Source organism: Protopterus annectens, chromosome 14.part0 (assembly GCF_019279795.1).
Source record: "Protopterus annectens isolate FY-2018-M chromosome 14.part0, PAN1.0, whole genome shotgun sequence".
NCBI lineage: Eukaryota > Metazoa > Chordata > Ceratodontiformes > Protopteridae > Protopterus > Protopterus annectens.
The window spans coordinates 505,594,700-505,607,311 of record NC_056748.1 but is presented as its reverse complement, the minus strand read 5'-3'; the positions used below and the strand labels follow the sequence as shown (position 1 = coordinate 505,607,311).

Here is a 12,612-nt window from a genome sequence, read left to right as displayed (position 1 = left end):
TGAAATGAAGACAAAAAGGCCACTGGTCCAATGAATATAACAAGCTTAATAAAAACCTTAGCGCCTCGGCTTGTTCAGACTTCCAAGAGTAAAAACGCATTATGAACCATCCTTAAATATACATTAAATCACAAATAAGCAATTAATCATCCCATTATTCAATAATCAAATCACATACTTCCAATTACATTCTTTATTGAGCCCAAAAGGCTCCAAAGTACCATACTTCAAAATAAGCAAAGTTTCTTTTTTAAAAGTTTCTTTCAGACTTGTACATTCCCCTAAAGACACCTCAACCTTATCTAAAATATAACCTTTTAAATTATCAGGATTAGAATTTTGTAAAAACATGAAATGGCTACCCAGGGGACTGTCCATCTTTTTATTCTTGATGTCCATGATATGCTCTTTGAGACGAACCTCAAAACTCCTTGATGTCTCCCCTATATAAAATAATTCACAGCTACATTTTAGTGCATATACAACACCTTCAGTGTTGCATGTAAATCTACCCTTTGTTGTGAATCTAGTACCATTGATGTATGGAAAAAATTAACCAAATATTTACAAATGGAACATTTATTACAGGGAGTAGTACCTCCACAAGCTATAACATTCCTACTAATACTGACTTCTGGTGGGATGAAGTGGTTATGTACTATCATATCTGCCAAATTTCTGGCCCTTTTATAAGAACTATTAACATAATCAGGTAATATATGTCTTAGATCTTTATCCCTCAATAACATGGGCCATAATTGTCATACTTGCTTAACCAATTCTCCCGGCATAACATTAGAGGTAGTCACAAAATAAATTTCATTTTTATTTTTTATTTTTATTTTTCTCAGTACTGGATATATTTCTAGTGTGAATACCCTGTCCCCTATACATACTACGCCTAGTTCCAAGTGAATCACATTGATATCTCATTTCCATTATTCTGAATTTGGCCTCAAAGATTTCATCTCCTCTACTAACAAACATTTTTTCACTTTCCACTATTTCCTTATTAAATACACCATCCATATTACATAACCTATGAATTCTCAAGAACTCATTATAAGGTAATGCCGACAATAGGTGTCGAGGATGGCAACTGTTCCCATATAGAAATACATTTCTTTGCTCAAATTTTCTATATAGGCCAGTTTCAAGGCCATTCAAATTAATATCCAGAAAATTCACCTGGGGGTCCAGTTGTATTCCATCAAACTGAAAGTCCATATTGTTAGATTGTAAACCATTGTAATGTAAATCATTAATAAATATCAGGGCATCTGCTTCACTTCCAGCACAATGAAAAATTAAATAGTCTGTGAATCTAAAGTAGAAAATTACCTGAGATCTATAAAAATTATGGGGATATATATATATATATATATATATATATATATATATATATATATATATATATATATATATAATCATCTTCAAACTTAGCCATCACCAAATTAGCATACATGGGGGCAAACGCTGCCCCCATGGCTGTCCCTATGATTGGTGGAAAACTTCCCCATTAAATGTAAAAAAAATATTTTTTAAACAGAAAGAGACCAAATCAGTTACAAAGTGGGACACAGGTGAATCACCTAGAAAATAAAACAAAGCTCGAATCCCTACATTATGCCCTATATTAGTATATAGGCTTTTAACATTCATACAAAGCCAAAACATAGTACTGTTCCAGGTAATCCCCTTGATTTTATTCAAAAAGTCTTGACTATGTCTAATATAGGTAGAAGTGCAGAGAACATATCTTTTCAAGTATTCATGTAATAAAACACTAATATTCTTAAGAAAATCATTTTCAGCAGATACAATAGGCCTTCCACTAAGATTTTCCAGGCCTTTGTGTGTTTTTGGTAAAGAATAAAATGCTGCTATATTGCTATTATCAACCTTAAATTTCTTTTCCAAATCACTGGTCGTAAAATAACCTAACCACAAATCCTTCTTCAATAGAAGTTGGTATTTTTGTATAGACTCATAATACTTAGAAATATGCTTTTTATACACTTCAGCATTATTAAGTGAGCATAGCATATATCCAAATATTGAGTATAATTCATAATTACTATTTGATTCCCCTTATCCGATTGTTTCACCACCAAACTTCTGTCATTACAAAATTCACAGAAAGCCAGCCATTGCTGTTTGCTGAAATTATAGTATATTATAGCACACATCAGATTTATTTTTTATACACTTCCAAAAAAGCTGTTCCACCTCAAAATTAAGAGTAGAAATATAGCTTGGTATTGTGTGATTCACAAAAGGGGAATGTAATAACTTTTCACCTGAATAGTACTGGTATTAAGATTACTATAAGCATTAACATCAGATTCAAAAAAATCATCCTGTGATGAATAACAAGAATGGAAGGAGTCCTCAGAGCTCGTATTAAATTCATACTGACTGTTAGTGTCACATTGGTTAAAATGATGTATCAAATGCAACTTCCTACTAAGCAAAAATAATTCACTTTTAAGAATAGGTAACCTAGGCAGAGCTGTAGGTATAAACTTAAGTCCCAAATGTAACACAGATAGTACAGCTTCAGAAATGTCACGTTTAGATAAATGAACTACTAGAGAGTCATTAGGCAAATCACACCTGTTAGTTCCAACGCTTTCTTTTGTTGTACTGGCCCTTCAGGCTTCTATTCTGGTTCTTTTGCTTACCCCAATCATTATGGCCACATTTTTTATTGTAGCTATAGGATTTGGCAGTACTGTTGTTATGAAAACCCCTCTCTAAGTCCACTAGATCCTGGGCTTGTTGCAGGGCTGGAAAATGTTCATTTTCACTGTCAGCCCCCATATTAGACTCTGTTTCTTCTGAAGTTGCAAAGGATACTGAGGTGGAAGCAGAAGTATTATTACTTTTGCCCCTCCTACCTCTGGAGGACAACCTATTACCATTGTGTTTCCATAGAAACTTCTATTTCAGGTCATATTCTCTAATGTCTCTGTTAATCTTATTAGTTTTCTGCTCCACCAATTCCTATTCCAAGTCAGTTAATTTCGTATTAACTTCATGAAGCATTTCATCTAGTTTAGCTGAGGATAGATGTTTTTGTAGCTCCACACTCATGCTGCAATTTCCTCCTTGAGCTGTTGTTTTTAAGGTAGTCACTATGAATTAGAATACACACCCATTCTGTAGAGCACTGATGTGCTGCCTGGATCCACCTTTTGCGAAAGATGACCTCATCAGGCTTTCCCTCATCGAATGGTGTAGTGGATGTTGTGAAGGCCCTCAGCCCTCTTGGAATGATATTAAGTTGAATATAGCATTGGAGACATAAAATATTAATATGGGTGCTTGTCTCCTTGTGAAGCAAGTTCTCTAATTTGTCCCTTAAGTTGCAAACGTTTGCTGATAGAGAGACCATATTTGAAGAGCCCACCGCTTGAAAAGGATTAGAAAAGTGACAATTACGCTCCCCAATGAAACGGTCCCATATATTCACTGAAGCCATTGCACCCATATTCAGATTACTATTAGGAGTCAAAGTAGTTACCACATCATTAATTCTGGAACCCCACTCATTCAACTGTAGAACATACTGCTCCATCAATCTTTGGGTGCCATCAGTCAAATCATCCCTGAATGGACGAGGTATGTTGGACGGATCAGTGGCCATAAATACAAAAGAAAACACCAAAGTGCAAAAAATATATGTTAATTGTGATTTAGTGTATATTTAAGGATGGTTCATAATGAGTTTTTTTACTCTTGGAAGGCTGAACAAGCCAAGGCTCTAAGGTTTTTATTAAACTTGTTATATTCTTAGGACCAGTGACCGTTTTGTCATCATTTTGTTTTATTTTTTGAACTTGGGTGGTTTCTTTTGTCATGTTACATGAACTCTGCAGCTCTTTCATAACCCTTTATCCCTATTTCATCCTTCCTTACCTCATCTTGTCATCCCCTCACTTACTGCCTCTCATGTACCCTACCTTCCTCTTCTCTTTGCATCTTTCACACTTCGCTCCTTTATATTCCTCTTCCCTCTGCACACCTTTTTCTCCATTTTTCTATCTTCTAATGGTATCTTTTCCTGCAAGCGCTCTCACATGTCTCTTCTAATGTCTTCACATCTCTATATACAATGATATGCTGCTAGCCTTGTAGCATAAGCCATCTTACTCATTATGGTTACATCTTATCCAAAAAGCTCACCAAGCATAATTCCATTTTCCATCCATGTTTTTATTTAGTAACCTGCTTCTTCTTTTTTTTTTTTTTTTTTTATCAAATATCTTTTTATTGAAAACTTTTCTGGTATAAAAAAAAAACAAAAAGAATAACAGGACAATTACATGTGGTACAGTTGATGTTACACTGTACATTCATAAACATGTAATGATAGCTATTGCCCATTATGCTAATAACATTCATACTTTGTAGAAAACCATAGTATTATCACACTGATATAATTAAATTATAAGTTTGTCTAAGTTTTTCCACATGGCATATTTATTATACCAACTTTACTACTGTGAGCTATAATATATACATAACATCAACCTATAATATGATAACATTCTACTCTACTAAAAACTTATATACATATATGTCACCCTACTTATTTTGGTTGCTAATCTCAACAGAGTGGTGTGCTTACATTTCTTATGTACATAGTATTTACATACTATTCATGACATCAGTTAATGTATTGCAGTACCATTAGTAGCATTAGTAACCTGCTTCTTGAACTAAATGTAACGTAGTATTTCATCTGTAAATGTGTGTATGTTTTATAGTATATCTTTGCACCTGTAAATATCTTTTCTTCATTTCTTATGAAATCATATTCACCCAGGTTGTGCCTGAAAATGGTCCATTGAGATCAGTGCATTATCCTGGTAAGCAAATATAAGTATATAAAATAAATAAATACTAGTTAAGACAGATACTGAACAGTCAGGTGGTGGTGCATTATGTCAGGTGGCTGGGACATTTGGACAGACCCAAGAAAACCAGATGTGTATTAAGAATGCCTGGGGAATACATGCTAAATGCTTCGTGTGAGATGGGTTCAAATCTCACTTCCAAAGAAGACTGGGGACATAGCGTCTGAACAGTTTGCTATTCAACGTTAGAGATGACCAAATAGATGAGTTTTCAGAGGTACAAGTTGCAGGAATGAAGTTCCCTCACAGGGCAGCTGGACGTTCTTTATGTGATTCAGGAAGTCCACAGAATATGATCGCTGCTGTTGTGTGTTGTGAGGAGCCAGCTGAAGTGGTTTGGGCATTTTATGAAGATGCCACCTGGGCACCTCTCATTGTAAGTGGATAAAGCACCTCCTAGTGGTAGGATGTCCTGGAAACTTTGCAAGGATTACATCTCAAAGTTTGATTTGTAATGTATGGAGGATCGTACAGGATGAGCTGCAGATGATTACTGGAGGCACTGAAGTCTGTTCTGCATGGCTCGGCTTATTACTACCACATCCGTCACCAAGGCAAGTGATTAAAAAATGATGACAATGACAACAGTGACAAATGCATCACATGAAAAATCAATTCTTAATATGTTATTGGGTCATTCATGTTCACTTTTTGCAGCTGCACAAAATTGTTTAAAAATAATTTCTTTATGCTCAGCATGAGGTTTTGAGACTAATCTGTATAGCCACCAGGAAACTTTGAGACACACACTCCAGTATAGACAGTGGGATACTGAAAAAAACAGCCTGTGAAGTCTTAGGTTTTTATTTACATGCCCTGTGCATGCGTACTGTATATGACAAAGGTGCATTATGGGCAATGGAATCATGGAAGGTTTTCCAGAAATGTTGAGAACTCACAATGTAATTCACCCTCAGCTCCTCTGATTCATATCTATTTGAAATTCCATGAAAGACCCCCTGATCCTTGGAGAACATGTCCTTCATCCTACAGGACCTAAGTGCATCTTCATGCTGTATGATAAAAACTGCCTGATAGTCTTCCATTTAATTACAGTGCAGCACGGGGACATTTTACATGTTTTTCAGTGCATTGTACTGAGTTATGCAAAGGCAACAAATGGTCGGTGCAAGATTTACATGTGAAGCACGGCAGTGTATTCCACACTGTCACAGTGAAACCTTAGAAGCTCATTGATCCCATGTCTCTTCTCATTTGTAACGCCTTTTCAGGGGCATATATTCTCATTAATTCAGTATACAATGATGCAGCTTAAAAGACATCTGCCTATTCATGCATACACCTTTGCGATGTAAATTTTGTAATGTGTGTTTCATTCCATTTTGCTGCTTGAATTTGTCTTTTTGTTATCCTTATTTTGTGCAGCTAGTATTTGTGTAGTTGAATTTGTGGCCTAAATACTGAGCCCTAAGATAGATTTTATGATATACCAGTTTCTTTATTGCTTCAAATGCATTCATTTACAAATAAATAAAAAGTGCACTGTTTAACCATAATACAGATAGTGTAACTTTAGCATGGGATACTTTTGCATCTCACATGGGAGTTCTGTGCATTAAAATCCAAGTTCGTATTCTTTGCTGCTCCCCCATCCTGGCTTCACCTAACATTTAGAAAATGGGCTGTCTATGTGCTGCTCATTTATTAATTGTACAAATAAAACGATATATTTCCTTTTTACTTACCTTGCAGAGACTTGGTTTGCACAGATGGCCAGGTGGCAAACTTTCAGTCAAAAAACAGCAATCATAGAGGTGTCTCATTCCTGAAATGTTCAATTCATTTTGGCTATTGTCATGTATAGCCACAAAATATTGTTTTCAGAAACCTCTTCCTATCTCAAAACATACTGTGTAATGACCTCTGGTGCAGACATTAGTATGGAAAGTTCTAAACACCCTATGCTCTATGAATGTGGAGTCCTCAAACACTATCTGCTGAAACCTCCAAACTTCCCTGAAACTTTCAGTGACTAAATGTTTTGTAGACAGATCAAGCCCCATCTGCTCTAGTGGCATGGAGGGATAAAGCCCTGACCTAAATCCAGCTGACCTAGGTTTGATTAGCAGCATGGATGACTGATGGAGAAGGAGGGAGGGAGGGATGGGCATTACCATCCTTGAGGGAGAGCTGCCCTGTGGGCATCTCTGATGACGATCCCTTATGGAGACTATGGGGGATAGGGTGAGGACATGTCTGAGCTACCACAGAGGCAGAACAAAACATGGCATATCTCCATTGCACTCCTGACCCCAGATTTTACACAGGAACCACAAGAGACGGAGAGTAATGGGGTATGTCATAAAAATAACCCCTCTGGTAGATGTTAATGGCCAAATACCCAAGGCACCCTTAGGTTCCATACTGGCCCCAGACATAACACACAAGTCTGGGGGGTAGGACGTGGCTGGAGTACTTGGCAATGGATGTCAGGCACAAGGTAGGCTGCCAGAGGATGAAGCAAAGGGGAGAAAAAGAGTCCCACCCAAAAAGAAAGCCTTCCTGTGCCTTCAAGCACCTACTACTTTAAGATACTAGCTTCAAGGTCATTCAACCTCAGGGTAAGGGAATAGTTCATTTTTCAAACAAAACAAAATATTTCCTTATTACTTACCATGCTCAGTCTTGGACTTGTTTTACCATCATGACCACTGAGCTGTTCTTTACATAGATGCCTGGTGGCAACTGCAATCAGGGAGATGCCACATTCCTGAAATGTTCTGTTCATTTTCAGCTGTTGTCATGTATAGCTAAATAATACTGTTTTAGAGACCTATTACTATCTGAAAACATGTTGTGTAATGAACTCTGTTGCAGACATTAATATGGAAAGTTCTGAATGTCCTAGGCTCTGTGAGCCATTATGTTTCTCTGGAATGTTCACAGAAAAAAATCACTTGGCAAAGTATGCCTACTTACACCCCTGTTTAAATGTTAATGAGGCAACTAATTTACAGCATCAATTTGTACTTGTACTGCAGATGTGTTTGGACATTTGTCAGTGTGTCTTTACTGCTGAAATTATAGGTCATTCTTTACTCTCTCTCTTGGACACAATGGAAAATAAGTGCTCTGTGTCTAGTATTTTAACCTGTTTAAAAAACACTAAATAATTTACTAACTGAATAATGCAGGGAAAATAGAAGCACTCTATGCATACAATTTATCATTCTGCTTAATAATATTCCATTATATTAGAAACAAACAAATGTTATGCAAAGTGCTTCAGATTGTGAAATGCAGAAATGCCCTTTGATATAATGTTTTTTTGAAACTTCTAGAAAATAACCAAGCAACTTTCCTAAAAATTCAGACTCTGGTACCATCTGGCCTACCCAGTCTGTCCAATGTAACCAGTTTATGCTTGAGGTGGGATGGTGCTCAGAGTTTACAGACACTCACAGAACAGTACTGGAATTGAACTGCATTTTTCCCATGTGTAAACATTTTTTTTAAGATCGAGTCTATAAGCTGCACTTGCTTGATAGGTCTCAGGACAATTACTTAAATCTCTGCAATAATTGTCCTGCCATAGCCCACATATTCTTGAACCCCTTCATTGTGTTTACATCTACATTCTGCTTTAGAGGGTAATTTTACATAACTTCTACTCCTTCTGTGAAAAAAAAAATCCTTATATTGCTGTGGAAGCATCTAGTTTATGTTTCTGAACTGTGCCGTCTCTGCTATGTGAATTAGGTTCTGAAAGGCATTACTCCGGTATCTTGAAGATTTCCTCAAACCTTCCAGTTACTTTTCTTCCTTAAAACTGTACAAATTGAGATAATTAATTTCAATCCCATCATATAACAGTGCATCATTTCTATTGTATTTTTTTGAAATATCTTCATTGTCTGCATTCTTTGGATCTATTGGCAAGAAGGCGATCTGAATCTTATTATGCAAGAGCTTCCTTTATAATACTTTTACAGAATCTTCCAAAGTCTTTTTTTTTTCTTGCTACTATTTTTCTGCAACCTGCAGTGTACTCTGTGTATTCATTCTCTGTTTTTCATATATGTATGTATTTTTTTTATAGGTGGGGTGCTTAGCACTTCCTTAAATTGCCTCTTCATTATCACATTTTAAATATTCTTCCATGTTTTGCTCTACATCTCCTCCTTTTATATCTGCTGAATTTTTTATCTTATTTTAGCACTTCCAAAACAATAACCTTTCTGCTAGATCATCGATAGTAAAACATACAAAGACGTAAAAAGGACAGCACCGGTACAAAACTCTATAGTACCTCATTAGTAACCCTTATTTTTTCACACTGTCCTCTGTTTGCTATTATTACCCCATGTCAATTTTTTCCTCAGTTTATTAAACCCAAGAAGTCACCTTTAACCAAACTGCAAGACAAATTAATGTACTAAATTGTTAGGTGGTGCTTTGCCAAAAACTTTGGAAAGATCTCAATAGGGTGCATTGATAGCCCTTTCATGTCTTAATAGTTTGGCCACATAGTCAAACAATATTGTTGTGTCTTTCAGCTTATCATGGTTAGGGGTCGCCACAGTGGAATTCTGGTCCGCTAATGTTCGGTAGTGGATTTTTACGTGCCGAGTTACCAGCCCTGACGCACAACCTTCAACGAAGGTGTGCCCATTCACGCATGCCTCCACACATTAGACGCGCAAGCTGAGAATTGAACGCGACAATGTCTTGCTGTGAGGTGACAACGCTACCACAGCACCACTACCACAATATTATTACATTTATATCTTCTTTTCACTTTTCCCAGTTAGGGGTCACCACAGCAGAACAATGGTCTACAGAATGACTGGCAGTGGAGTTTTATGGTGTCTAGTTGCCAGCCCTGTACCCAACCTTCCACAGAAGGCACACACTTGCACACACTCACATCTAAGGCCAGTTTAGAGTGTTCAATCTGCCTGCAGCATGTCTCTGGGATGTGGGAGGAAACCGGAGCACCCGGAGGATACCCATGTGACCACAGGGGGGACATGCAGACTCTGTACAGAAGGCACCCCAGTCAAGTATCAAACCGGAGGACCTCTTACTGTGAGGTGGTAATGCTAACCGCTGCACTACCGCGGCTGCCCTAATATTATTAAATTTATATATTCTTCCTAATATGAGTTCATGCTACATTGATTCCTGTGCTTCTCTTTCTCTAATGACTAATTATTATCTTTAAAAATGATTTAAATCATTTTTCTCATCACCAATGTTAAGCTGACAGCAATTTCCTGTCTCAGATGTTTTTCTATCCTGGAATCATGTCAGTGTGTGTGTTACTGAACGTGTGCTGTACTGTCATCTAATATAGTGGACTTTAGTGAATGAGTTCTCACTGAGTTATACTACATACTTTGTAAAACCACTTTCTTCTGCGAAAGGACAAGTGATACAAAAGCTAGCCATTCGGGTAATTTCTTGTCATGATATTTTTTACTACTTCCATTGATGAAGCGCCACATAAACATAAACAAACACCCAAACAACCACAACAAATGTCTCTCTCACAAGAAAACATCATTACAAACCTCTAGAATTACAACATTTTCACATAGACAATGTGCTATGCCACCTGACTTCTGATTACTATGACCCTCTCAACCCCATCCTTTGATGGATACTCACCCTCCGTTTGTGTTGTAACAAAGTATATGCACAAAACTCCTCATATGGATATCTGTGTGTAATATGTCCTTCGGGCACTTTTCATTTGTATCCCACTTATTTTGCCGGACAGCTACAGAGACGTGTCTACATTCTGGCCTTTTTTCAGGGTAAACAAAGTGCTGTGTGATCTCCAGAAACAATCGGTAGTCTAAACCCATTGATTTCACTGTTTTAATATTCTTGTCACTAGTCTGAAGAGTTTTGTAGACTACTGCTAGTGTGCAGTGTCCTTATCTAGTTACTGCCTCATTATGACCTTTGTTTTATTTTTAGCACATAATGACAGTGAATTGGCATCTTGAATTCCTAACAAACTGTACAATGCAGTCCCTAAAATGTAGTCTGAAGAAGCTTTTGTCCTCCTCTGTTGAGTCAGAGGTTTGGCAAGGATGTTAGTAGAAAGACATATTCAAAACATAGCCAAAGTTCAGAGTTTCTATTGGTATTTTTGTGTATGTGATTGTGAATAACTGCTGCTGCACTTTATTTTTATTTATTCATTCCTTAATTTTGTAAGCCATCTGGCCATAAATATACATGTCTGTTTTCAGAGGTAACCTGGAAACATGATATGTTTTACTCTCTCTCAATATACATACACACACACACACATATATATATATATATATATATATATATATATATATATAAACACGACAATAATCCCCCAGCACTAAGCTCACTTCATAAAGTAATAAACCACTCGATGAAGGCAAGACAGCCTGTAAACCAAGCTTGTGGTGTTGCACTGCTATATATATATGTATATATATATATATATATATATATATATATATGTATATATATATATATATATATATATATATATATATATATATATATATATATATATATATATATATATATATATATATATATATATAGCGAGAGAGAGATGGGTCTACTTTACATGATCGACAACTCAAGTGTTCGATTTTCATATGGCCGAGACCATATGATCGAACATTTGAAACATAGACCATGTAAAGTAAATAGCATAACATACCAAAAAAAAAATAACTCTGTTTAGCAGGGGGGGAAGCCCCCCTGCACCCCCCACACCCTCCGCTACTTAAATATACCAACTACGAGATTGCACTACATCGCAGTAATGGGAAATCTTCCCATTCTGCACTGTATGGATATCTCCATTCAGATCGGTCGAGCTTTTAAAAGTTCAATCATATGGTCTCGGCCATATGAAAGTCGATCTTTTAAAAGTTCAACCACCTGAAGGGGACCCATATATATATATATATAGATATAGATATAGATATAGATATAGATATAGATATAGATATGTATGTGTGTGTGTGATGTATGCTGTATTTATGCTGTATCTAGGTCATGGTCATAGGGTTTGTGTGTGTGTGTGTGTGTGTGTGTGTGTAGACAGATAATGTGCAAATGTGTTCCTCAATATTGTCTGTTATGTGAAGGCAGTATTACATTTTAGTACTTGATAATACACTCTACAGTAATCTTTTCATTATTACAGACACAGGAAGGAGTGTGACTAATTTAATGTTGTCTACAACAAACAGCATTCTATGGAATGCCCTAATACAAATTCACATGGTTTTATAAATAGGTTCATAGGTTCATACTAGGCTATCTGCCCAAGGGCATTTATAAGCCTAGCCCATAGTTATGTGGCTTTCGCCACCCCTTTAGTTTGAATAAAAACTATGCCTATCATTTTGCTGTGCCTCTGTCAAGCAGTGACACTGAAGTAATCCCTGGGGTATATCTGCGATCTCCCATCCATTGGTCAAGATTCCTCTTGAACAAGGCCAGCGAGGTGCTCTGCCTCACATGTACCGGGATTTTGTTCCACAGCACAGGGAGTCTCTGGGTGATGAATCTGTCCCTCCAGCACGTTCTATTTATAACCGTGTCAAGGTTTAAGTCTCCGCCCTTGTGGTTCTGAGGGATCTAGATTTTGTGAGGTGAAGCATATTCATCAAATCTGGGTTTGACATGGCCTTATATGTCAGGCACAGGTCACCTCTGAGCA

The 12,612-nt window shown here is 36.8% G+C and overlaps 1 long non-coding RNA gene across 1 annotated transcript in view; it reads right to left on the bottom strand.

Moving 5' to 3' along the window:
• The window catches only part of LOC122789072, a 465,914-nt gene extending 455,143 nt beyond the window's left edge, over window positions 1–10,771 (bottom strand). Inside the window, exon 1 of the long non-coding RNA XR_006362766.1 lies at window positions 10,554–10,771. This is a non-coding gene — a long non-coding RNA (uncharacterized LOC122789072). The remainder of the gene's footprint in view (window positions 1–10,553) is intronic.
• Window positions 10,772–12,612: the final 1,841 nt, after the last annotated feature.